Source organism: Triticum aestivum, chromosome 4D (assembly GCF_018294505.1).
Source record: "Triticum aestivum cultivar Chinese Spring chromosome 4D, IWGSC CS RefSeq v2.1, whole genome shotgun sequence".
NCBI lineage: Eukaryota > Viridiplantae > Streptophyta > Magnoliopsida > Poales > Poaceae > Triticum > Triticum aestivum.
This window is the reverse complement of record NC_057805.1, coordinates 325273964-325286697: the sequence shown is the minus strand read 5'-3', so window position 1 is coordinate 325286697 and position 12734 is coordinate 325273964.

Here is a 12734-nt window from a genome sequence, read left to right as displayed (position 1 = left end):
GTTCTCCCAACAATAATAACATAATTGGATCATATAACTATCCCTCAACATGCAACAAAGAGTCACTCCAAAGTCACTAATAGCGGAGAACAAACGAAGAGATTATTGTAGGGTAAGAAACCACCTCAAAGTTATCCTTTCTGATCGATCTATTCAAGAGTCCGTAGTAAAATAACACGAAGCTATTCTTTCCGTTCGATCTATCCTAGAGTTCGTACTAGAATAACACCTTAAGACGCAAATCAACCAAAACCCTAATGTCACCTAGATACTCCAGTGTCACCTCAAGTATCCATGGGTATCATTATACGATATGCATCACACAATCTCAGATTCATCTATTCAACCAACATAAATAACTTCAAAGGGTGCCCCAAGTTTCTACCGGAGAGTCAAGACGAAAACGTGTGCCAACCCCTATGCATAGATTCCCAAGGTCACGGAACCCGCAAGTTGATCACCAAAACATACATCAAGTGAATCAATAGAATACCCCATTGTCACCACGGGTATCCCACGCAAGACATACATCAAGTGTTCTCAAATCCTTAAAGACTCAATCCGATAAGATAACTTCAAAGGGAAAACTCAATCCATTACAAGAGAGTAGAGGGGGAGAAACATCATAAGATCCAACTATAATAGCAAAGCTCGTGATACATCAAGATCGTGCCAAATCAAGAACACGAGAGAGAGAGAGATCAAACACATAGCTACTGGTACATACCCTCAGCCCCGAGGGTCAGCTACTCCCTCCTCGTCATGGAGAGCGCCGGGATGATGAAGATGGCCACCGGTGACAGATTCCCCCTCCGGCAGGGTGCCGGAACAGGGTCTCGATTGGTTTTTGGTGGCTACAGAGGCTTGCAGCGGCGGAACTCCCGATCTAGGTTATTTTCTGGAGGTTTCTGTATTTATAGGAATTTTTGGTGTAGGTCTCACATCAGGGGGGTCTCCGAGTCGTCCACGAGATAGGGACGCGCCCAGGGGGTAGGGCGCGCCCCCACCCTCGTGGACGGCCCGGGACTTCTAACCCAACTCTTTCACTCCAGGGGCTTCTTTTGGTCCATAAAAAATCATCAAAAATTGGCACGTCAATTGGACACTGTTTGGTATTCCTTTTTTGTCAAACTCAAAAACAAGGAAAAAACAGAAACTGGCACTGGGCTCTGGGTTAATAGGTTAGTCCCAAAAATCATATAAAATAGCATATAAATGCATATAAAACATCCTAGATGGATAATATAATAGCATGGAACAATAAAAAATTATAGATACGTTGGAGACGTATCAGATGCCACGTGTCAGTTACCCTTGACGAAAACACTTCCATGACGCGCCATTTATCGTCATGGAAGTGGACACTTCCCTGATGATAATTTTGGTATTGTCATGGAACACTTCTACGATAGCACATGTATGACTATCTTGATTCTGTCATAAAATCGTCATGGATGTACATGCATGACAGAAAACGTGACCTACTGTGACAAACATATATCATCACAGAAGTGGTTTTTTTGTAGTGCAAGGTGACAATAATTGGGATTCTTTCCGGTGATTACCACTGCCACGAGAGGGTAGGACAAAAGATGGCATGCAAGTTCTTATCATAAGCACACATGATTATATACGAAATACATGCCTACATTAGATTGATGAATTGGAGCTAGTTCTTTGTTGCGCTAGGTTGTGACTATTACATGATGAATGTCATCCAACACAAATATCCATCACTGATCCAATGTCTACGCTTTTCATACATTGATCTTTGTTAAGTTACTTTCGTTATTGCTGCCGTTACAATCACTACAAAACTGCTACTGTTATTATTATCGTTACTACTGCTACTGTTACCACTGCTATTAAACTACCATACTACTATGCTACTGATCACTCTGTTGCAGATATTTAGTTCTCCAGGTGTGGTTGAATTGACAACTCTACTCCTAATACTCGCGAATATTTTTGGCTCCCCTTGTGTCAAATCAATAAATTTGGGTTGCATACTCCACCCTTGAAAACGGCTGCGATCCCCTATACTTGTGGGTGATTAGCCTGTCCATGGAAACAAGATGCTTGGATATATGAGAGTATCCCGATCTTATACAACTTGAACCAGATAGTGTCGGATTCAGGGCTCCGCAGACCCAAGAAAGGTTCGAACTCTAGGGCATGTGCGAAGAACTCGACCTCTCCAGCCAACCAGCTCGTCACCCCCACGGCCTAGCTCGATGAACAAGGAAGAAGATGGACACGGTAGTTTTACCAAGGTTCGGGCCACCTTGCGGTGTAAGACCCTACTCCTGCTTTGTGGTGGATTTGCCTCACGAGGGGCTGGGGATGAACTAGTACAAGGGATGAACAACCTCGCGAGGTCTGCTCTGGTGGGGGAATGAGTCGACCAGGTTCGAATTCTTTGCTACGGTGGTGGCTAACCTATACTTATAGTGGCCTTGATCCTCTTCCCCCAAAACATAGGCGGGAAGGGATCCTACAGTGGCCAGATTGAAACAGGACAAGTAATACATCTTATCCTAACGAAAGGTGGTCTTCGCCTGCAAAGCTTCTGGTCGTCACACTACGGTGGGCTCGGTGATGACATCCGTCCTACCATCGTGGCAGTCTTGGTCTTGTTGCACTGGAATGGAAACCTTTGCCTGATTCCTCAGGAACCCACGTCTGCGCTTGCCTTCTTAGCACCAAAGAGGAAACTGCCTTCTCTGCGCCCGCTGGCACCCGCCTGGCCTTGGTCATCATGGCTTGCGTCACCACAATCTCATGAGGTTGGCCACCTGCATAGAAATCTCCGCTCCTCAGGAGGCCGCCTAGGGTGGCCGCTCCCTCTGAAGGTCTTGGTGTCGCCCGCCTCGCGAGGCTTGGCCCCTCGCGAGGGTCTCGTCTTGATGGTCTCATAGATGGGCCGTACCAGGCCGTCGATGGAGCCACGCCGTGGGCCACAGGCAGGCAAGTCTAGGTACCCTGGTTCCTAGAACACCGACAGTAGCCCCCGGGCCCAAGGCGCGCTCGGACTTGGCTTCGAGGCGAAGCCAAAGGGCAAGGGCAAAGCGCCGCGGGCCCCAATCACCTGCAGACCGAGCCGACGCGTGGCGCTTGATGGGACGTGGGCGTCTCCACTTCCCCACGCCGCCTCGGCAACTGCCCGACTTGACAACTGCCTGGCGCATGCAGAAAGTCCATCATTGCTTGGAGCATGAGAGGCCGGCGGTTAGCCTTCCTCCGACTATAAATGGAAGAGGGGACGGAGCCCCCAGCTCATCTTCATCTTCTCGCCGCTTGCTCCTTATTCTTCTTCTTTGTTCCGCCATCTTGCCAGAGCATCCTTGGCGCCAGTGAGGAGGTTCTCGGCCGCCGAGAAGGGGAAGGCTCCCAAGGAGGGACCAGGCTAGCCGCCACCCCAGAGGGGCTGCGGCCATCCCTGCAAGTATGCCGCGACACCAGCGGTGGCTCCCCGAGGGCGTGGGCGCACCCCCTCGAAGGCTGGTGATACGTCTCCAACGTATCTATCATTTTTTATTGTTCCATGCTATTATATTATCTGTTTTGGATGTTTTATATGCATTAATATGCTATTTTATATAATTTTTGGCACTAACCTATTAACCTAGAGCCCAGTGCCAGTTTCTATTTTTTCCTTTTTTGAGCTTTGCAGAAAAGGAATACCAAACGGAGTCCAAACGGAATAAAACTTCATGATGATTTTTCTTGGACCAAAAGACACCCAGGAGACCTAGAGTTCAAGTCAGAAGAGCCACGAGGCGGCGACAAGGGTGGAGGGCGCTCCTAGGGGGTAGGGCGCGTCCCCTACCTTGTGGGCCCCATATGACTCCCCTGACCTAGTTCTGCCTCCTATATATTCACATATATTAACAAACCACCAGAGGCATCCACAAAAACACTTTTCCACCGCCGCAACCTTCTATTTCCGTGAGATCCCATCTTGGGGCCTTTTCCGGCATCCTGCCGGAGGGGGATTCAATCACGGAGGGCATCTACATCAACCCTATTGCCGTTCCGATGAAGCGTGAGTAGTTTACCTCAGACCTATAGGTCCATAGCTAGTAGCTAGATGGCTTCTTCTCTCTCTTTGATTCTCAATACCATGTTCTCCTTGATGTTCTTGGAGATCTATCTGCTGTAATCTTCTTTTGCGATGTGTTTGTCGAGATCGGCCGAATTCTGGATTTGTGATCAGCTTATCTATGAATATTATTTGAATCTTCTCTGAATTCTTTTATGCATGATTTGGTATCTTTGTATTTCTCTTCGAATTATCGGTTTGGTTTGGCCAACTAGATTGGTTTTTCTTGCAATGGGAGAGGTGCTTAGCTTTGGGTTCAATCTTGCGTGATTTCACCCAGTGACAAAGTAGGGGTAGCGAGACACGTATAGAATTGTTGCCATCGAGGATAAAAAGTTCGGGTTTATATCATATTAAATGAGTTTATTCCTCTACATCATGTCATCTTACTTAAGGCGTTACTCCGTTATTTATGAACTTAATACTTGCTACTTCTTGAGCTTGCGTTGGTTTTTCCCTTGAAGAGGAAAGGGTGATGCAGCAAAGTAGAGATAAGTATTTCCCTCAGTTAGAGAACCAAGGTATCAATCCAGTAGGAGAAGAACACACAAATCACCAATACCTGCACAAACAATCAAACACTTGCACCCAACGCGATAAAGGGGTTGTCAATCCCTTCACGGTCACTTGCAAAGGTGAGATATGATAAAGATAGATTATACTAAACAAAAGATAAAGTAAATATTTTTTGGTTTTTTTGGTTTATAGATCTGAAAATAAAAGATTGCAAAATAGTATATCCGAAACTTATATGATGGAAAATAGACCCGGGGCCATAGGTTTCACTAGAGGCTTCTCTCATGATAGCAAATAATACGGTGGGTGAACAAATTACTGTCGAGCAATTGGTAGAAAAGCGCAAAGTTATGACGATATCCAAGGCAATGATTATGTAATATAGGCATCACGTCCGTGTCAAGTAGACCAACTCCTGTCTGCATCTACTACTATAACTCCACGCATCGACCGACTCTTGCCTGCATCTAGAGTATTAAGTTCATGAAGAACAGAGTAACGTTTTAAGTAAGATGACATGATGTAGAGGAATAAACTCAAGCAATATGATGTAAACCCCATCTTTTTATCGTCGATGGCAACAATACAATACGTGCCTCGCTACCCCTACTTTGTCACTAGGCGAGGACACCGCAAAATTGAACCCAAAGCTAAGCACTTCTCCCATTGCAAGAAAAACCAATCTAGTTGGCCAAACCAAACCGATAGTTCGAAGAGAATTACAAAGATATCAAATCATGCATAAAAGAATTCAGAGAAGATTCAAATAATATTCATAGATAAGGTGATCATAAATCCACAATTCATCGGATCTCGACAAACACACCGCAAAACAAGATTACATCGGATAGAGCTCCAAGAACATCGAGGAGAACATGGTATTGAGAATCAAAGAGAGGGAAGAAGCCATCTAGCTACTAGCTATGGACCTGTCGGTCTGAGGTAAACTACACTCGCTTTATCGAAAGGGCAATAGGGTTGATGTAGATGCCCTCCGTGATCGAATCCCCTCCGGCTGGATGCCGGAAAAGGCCCCAAGATGGGATCTCACGGGAACAGAAGGTTGCGGCGGTGGAAAAGTGTTTTCGTGGGTGCTTCTGGTGGTTTGGGAATATATGTGTGAATATATAGGAGGAAGATCTGGATCAGGGGGTCACCGAGGGGCCCACAAGGTAGGGGGCGCGCCCTACACCCTTGTGGCCGCCTCGTGGCTCTTCTGACTTACACTCCAAGTCTCCTGGGTGTCTTCTGGTCCAAGAAAATCATCGCGAAGGTTTTATTCTGTTTGGTATTCCTTTTCTGCGAAGCTCAAAAACAAGGAAAAAACAGAAACTGGCACTGGGCTCTAGGTTAATAGGTTAGTCCCAAAAATAATATTAAATAGCATATTAATGCATATAAAACATCCAAAACAGACAATATAATAGCATGGAACAATAAAAAAATATAGATACGTTGAAGACGTATCAATACTCTAGATGCATGCTGGATAGCAGTCGATGTGTGGAGTAATAGTAATAGATGCAGGCAGGAGTCGGTCTACTTGACTCGGATGTGATACCTATATTTCATAATCATTGCCTTGGATATCGTCATAACTTTGCACTTTCTATCAACTAGTGAAGTGGCCCACGCATACGTGCTGGCTAGGACCTAACAATGTTAGGTTAAAAGAAATTAATGTTTCATACTTTTGTCCGCTTGTCATGAAGTTTTTTTTAATTATTAAGAGGAATTCCCCTTCGATGTTTCGAGAAATATGGGAGGGCATGTTTGCATTTAGAAAATCCGAAGGCGATGTGTGGTTGGAAGATCATGTTTCTGTTGTGGGCCCAGCTTGCCAAAAAATGACAACTTATGTTGCCCAACACCGGTAGCGTCGTTGTAAATTCGTTCATTCACAATATTCACTGTTTTGTGGAGAGGTTGCACATGCATTGAATTTGAGTCCAAATATGAATGACTGGTATCGGTGAGTTTTTTTCCTTCATATGACCATCTACCACTCCCTTCGTCCCAAAATAAGTGTCTCAAGTTTGTACTAAGTTTAGTATGTTTGCATGGACGTGTTCAAACTAAGTTGCAACATGAAAATAAATTAGGCTAAACAAACACATACGCAATATAGTAGTCCCTCTCCACCAAAATGTAAGACTTTTTTTGGTTTTGCATAGTGCATAAAAAATCTCCTATTTATTTTGTACGGAGGGAGTATATTTTTAGGGGATGTACACTGTACAACCTCATAGTTTTTTTGGCTAGTACAGCCTCATATCTGATTGGTAGGAAATATTTTGTGTTGTTTCTAAAAAAGTGATTTTTTTTCTGTTGGTATGATTATTCCTAAATCCTTCAAAGTGCACGGGCACTAACTAACCGAACCGGGCGGCCACGTCCTGGTCGCATGATCGTGCTAGCGATCGCGCCCGGGTGCGCCAGGTGCCACCTAGTCTAGATTGGCCCCGCGCCGCAGTCGTGAGCGGGTTGTCCATATCCGGACGTGGGAAGGCCCACATGTAAGCCGTAGAGGAGGGAGGAGAGGGGTCGTGGGCGGTGGTTTCAAAATTTGTGCCTGAAATCCCTCACAGTGGTGCTCTCTCATTCCATCTTCGTCCTCATCCTCGCCAGCCTCTCCACTGAACGGGCGCGATACGGGGGAGGCGCGGCGGAGTCCTCAAATCGGCAGCGGCTTGCGGGTGGCTCTCCGCAGGGGGGATCGCTGGTGCTCCTCGGCGTCGGAGGTATGCTCGCCCGCCACTTCTCCATGCTTTTCCTCCCTCTCTCTGTCTCGCGGGGCGCAGATGCACCAATATCTGAGGGGAATGCTTTCTATGGTTCGGGAACGACGCGAACTACCCCCACTGCTCGATTTTGGTCATGTCTCCTCTTGATGCGATTGAGTTTTCTCCTCTCTGGTAGCACGCACCCAACGGTGGTCGGGATCTATGGCACAAGGTGTAGTTGGCCAGGGCACGGGGTAGTCGATAGGTAGCAGGGGATGAACGTCCACGGCGCCCGTTGCGCAATTTTAGGGCGATAGGTATTGTTGTTCGTTGTCCTTGTTTGTTACTGTTCAAGGGGCAGGGGTTTGAGATCTATTCATGATTTATCCCAATCCTTCTCCAAGTTCTATTGTTTGTTGTTAGATGTGCGCAATGCTGTGTGTAATGCATTGGCTGATTTGAAGTTGTTGTATAGAGATTTAGGTAGAGATTTTTTATTAGTTGCACAAAATTCTATCCAGTTGGCTGCATTCATATAGTAGTTGGCTGTCCTTATGTTCCGTAGTTGCACCAGTTGTCTTGCTCAGTTGGCTTACTGTTTGTACTAGTTGGGTGTCTACACGCTGTTCAGTTGCACAAGTTGCCTGCTCAGTTGGCTGCATCACTTTGCTAGTTGGTTGTCCATATGTTCTACACTTGCACTAGTTGTCCTGCTTAGTTGGTTTGCTGTTTTGCACTGGGTTGACTGTCTATATGTTGTTCATTTGCACAATTTGCCTGCTTAGTTGGCTGCATCCATATACTAGTTGGCTGTCCACATGTTCTGCATTTTTGCACTAGTTGTCATGCTTAGGTTGCTTCCTGTTTTGTACTAGGTTGGCTGTCTATATGTTGTTGAGTTGCACAAGTTGCTCTGCTTCCGTGTTCGAGTTGCCCCCGTAGGGTCCCTGCTGGTGCACCTACTTGTCCATATATTCTAGTTGGCTATGCACTTCTTTTGTCTTAGTCCTTCTTTTGTTTGTCCCAGTTGCATAAGTTATCATACTCAGCTGGCTGCCTTTAGCTAACTATTTTTCTGCCTAGTTATTACTTGCCTTAGTGAAACTAGTTGTCTTATATGTTGTCCAGTTGCACAAGGTTGACTGCCTAGTTGGCTGCATCACTGTAGTAGTTGGCTGTCCACATGTTCTACAGTTTTTGCTCTAGGTGTCCTGCTTATGCGTAGAGGTCTGCAGGTCGAAGCAACCTTTTATGTTTTCTCTAGTTTGCTTGCGCATCTTCTAACTATGTTTTCTTTTCTTGTATTTCCCCCATGGGCTAAAAACGGTTATAATAGGAGGAGATGCGGATGGCAATGAAGAAGATGTCCCTTTTCCATGTTTCTTTGGTTGCTTAATTAGGGTTCTGGAAGTCAGCCCCTTCGCCAGGACTCGAAGCATGCTGCTAATCACCAGCCACGCTCTGCGCGTAGTGTTCAGTAGGGAGAGGAAGTTGAGGTAAGTGGCATGCTGATGATACAAGCACCTTATTTTGGTTTTGTTTGGGTCATATAATAATTTTTTGTTTTTTCCCATGCCCATGTTTTTTATTTTCTTAGGATGTTGATCAATTTCGGGTTGTAAAGCGGACTAGACGTGTAGCAGTTGCAAGGGGAGCTGAATCATCTACTAGGGTAAGTAAATCCTTAAATATGAGTGTTTCTCGCTTTTTAGACGCTGATGAAATTATGCAGCCGTTGGCACCACTATTTTGTTGTAGTTGCTCAATAACCATCTTGTAGTTGACATCACTGGTCATCTTGATCTAAATATAGTTTTCCCAGAAGTTGACATGAGTTGGCATCTTGTAGTTGACATCATTGGTCACCATTTGTGCAGGCAGCAGTTGCTGGAGGAGCTGCCTCATCTTCCGCAGCAGATGTTGAGGTATGTAGTCTTTTGTGTGTGTTTATGAGCTATTGAACAGTTTCTTGCAAACCTTTTTTCTTAGTTGTTGTTATCTTCTTGCAATATCATGCTTATCATTACACATCCCCTAAAACTTTTTGTAGTTGTCAGGTCAAGTATATTTTCTTAGTTTTTTTGCAGGTTGCACACTGGTAGTCTTCAGTTGTCATCATGAGCTTTCATAGTTGCACAAGAACATCATATTAGTTGGCACGATATGTTTATATAATTTTTGCAATACTGATCCAAATGATCATTGCTAGTTTTTTTCAGTCCATTTTTTGTCTTGTGTTTAATGTTTTCATTTTCTCATCAACAAGCCAGCAGTGAAGGAGTTGAGGTGGGTGCAAGGGAAGATGTGGAGCAACCATCACAAGCGGGCAGGATAAGGGCATCACCAGGGCGGTTTGCGAAGTTCAACAACTCGCTATCCCCACCGCAGAAGTCTAAGTTAGTTTCAAGGTTGTTTGGGGGCCTCTTGAACTTATCAGAGTCACTTCCAGCGGACCTCACTAAATTCCTGGTGCAGTCCTACTAGCCAGAGAGCTCTGAAATGGTGTTCCCAGGCAGGGGAAGGATCCGTGTCGATGCTGACAGTGTTCACATGGTATTTGATCTCCCAAACAGGGGTCAAAAAGTCAGATATGTAGTAGAAAAGGATGCAACTAGGAGATTCAAAGAGGCTTTCAACATAACCGAAAATTCTCATCCCTAGATCAGTACATGGTGCAAGATGATTAAGGATATGGCAGGAAAAACAGATGACACATTCTTTATGGCCTGGCTTGCGGTTGCATTCAGCACTTTTCTAGCACCAACCACGGCCCTAAAGCTGAGACCAAAGTGCTACGGACTTGTGCTAGACCATGAAATGCTCAAGAACACAAACATCTGCCTCTTTGTAGCAGAACACATAAATGAAGCTTTCCGAAACATGGACCAGGAGAAGCAAACCGTTTGCTGCAGCTTTATCACTTGATGGTGAGTGAAAACTAGCACTTCCATGTGTTTTTCTTCTTTGTGCAGTTATAGTTTCTGAAATACTCCTCATAATAACTGAAGTTGGGTTTTCTTTTTTGGTTTTGTGGCAGATCCTATACCTTGATGCGCTCGTTCATGATATCCCAGTAAGCAACTGCGTGATACGAGCGAATGCATGGGATAGTAGCCTAATTGCCAAGGTGATCAAGAAGGACTCGATCTCTCCTGGTGTGTTCGGCAAATCACAAGTGAGTTCTCTTTGGTTTTTTTTCCAACAGTGACTCGTTTTATGTTCTATTCATGTCTGCTCAGTTTTAATTCCTTGGTAGCTGCACATATACTTTTGAGATCAGCTTTCGACACTTTTTGGTAGTTGCACAAAAACTGTGATCAGTTGGCACAATAATGCCTGTAGTTGCACAACTTGTAGCTTTAGTTTGGCATCTGGACACATGTTCATTTTTAATTGGCACATCATTTGTTTCAAGTTGCACGGTTTTACTTATCTTGTTGCACAGATGTGTGACATCAGTTGGCAGAAATATTTTTAGGTGTCATGTGGGTTGCATAATTTTTTTGATTTGTGCAGTTGCATATATGTAGAATCCAGTCTGCCCAGCATTTTGTTGTAGTTGCACAGGTTATAACAATTGGTTTTCGTTCAACACAAAATCTGTTTGATAACCTTGTTCTTTTCTTTTTCTCTTTTTCACATCAGCTTAAAGAGGAGTATAGGGGCACGAAGCAGACACCACTGTTTGGTGGTCTTTTGCAAGCTGAAGCATTTGTGGCATCCAAGTTGCCACTAACCTACAATCCGCAGGTAAGTCTTTGCATAAAGGAGTTTGGATCAGTTGCCAACATTTTCTTTTTATAAATGTTTTCTAATTAAATCAGTAATGAATCTTTTTGTGTGTTGATGCAGAAAAATGCATGACCTGTGCAAGGCAGTAACTGAACAGGTTGGCACCTTCATTGAAGCAGTTACCAAGACCGATGACGAGGAGCCGGATATTGATCCCTATGTACAACAGACATCAACGGGAACCGACACGTCACGCCGTGCTCCAAAAAGGAAGAGACGGGTTTCACGTATACAAGAAGAAGAAGAGTTGAAAAGAAGTCTGGAATGTCCAGCTCAGGTATTAATGTCATACAAGTTATAAGATGTAGAGAAAGTTAGTCAAGTAAGTGTAATTTTTGGGAATTGTGATTAAATTTATTGAACACGAATTCTTCGGAATTGTGATTAAAAGTTGATCACAAGGATACTGACTTTTATATGTTGTTGTGAATCGATTCAAGAACTACTATGGTCTAAATGACCAACAAGTAACGAGGTTAAAATATCTGATGAAAACTTTGTAAAAGTTATGATACTTTTTCATCAACATATTACACCTGTTAATTTATTTTAGAGTTTTGTACACTGCCCATTGAATGGAAGTTGAAAGGAGGTTGTTCACGAGAGAACAATAGTTGTTCAATGTTATGAAAAAAGGTCATACTTCTATTGTGAATATGATGTATGTGATGAATATTAACGGTAAAATTGAACATTCATAACACTGATGCTAAGTGTAGCTAGACTAAAAGAATATAATATATGTGTGGCACTGCTAATACTTTTTAGGTATATGAGAGATCTATTGAATTGAAGTAGACAAATATTGCACCAACCACTACACCATCAAACGTCCTATGGTTAGAAAAATCGTTTGCTTTCTTTTATCCCCCCCAGCTCGCAAAGCCCCCGGTGTGGGAAGCTTCTGAACCCTTTTTTTCCTTTTTCTCTTTTTCCGTAACGGTTTTGTTCGCCAGTTTACTTTCCTTTTCTTTGCTAAATGCGTGCAGTTTCCTAAAAAAATCAAAGAATCTTTTTTTATTAAAAAATGCACAAACTTTTTTTCGAATTTGAAAAAAAAAACATTGGTGTTTTTAAAAAAGTTCATCATAATTTGAAAAAGTCGATCGAATTTGAGAAAAGTTCATCAATTTGAGAAAGGTTCATCATAATTAGAAAAATTTCAATGAATCTGGAAAAAAGTTCATCAAATTTGGAAAAGTTCATTGAATTTGAAACGGTTCATCAAATATGAAAAACAAATTCATCGATTTTGAAAAAAATTCAACGCTTTTGGAAAAGTTCATCGATATTGAAAAAGTTCATCGAAATTGAAAACAAAGTTCATCAACTTAGAAAAAAACAATAGATTAAATTTTTTTCATCAAGTTTAAAATAGTTCATATAATTTGAAAAAAAGTTCATTGCATCCAGAAAAAAGTTCATTGAATTTAAAAAATCCATAAAATTTGGAAAAAATCATCAAAATTGAAACAAAGTTAATAGATTAAAAAAATCATCAAATTTCAAAGAAGTTCACCGAGTTTGAAAAACAGTTCATCAAATTTTAAAAAAAGTTCACAAATTTGAAACTAAAATAGTCGAACAACAAAGAAGAAAAA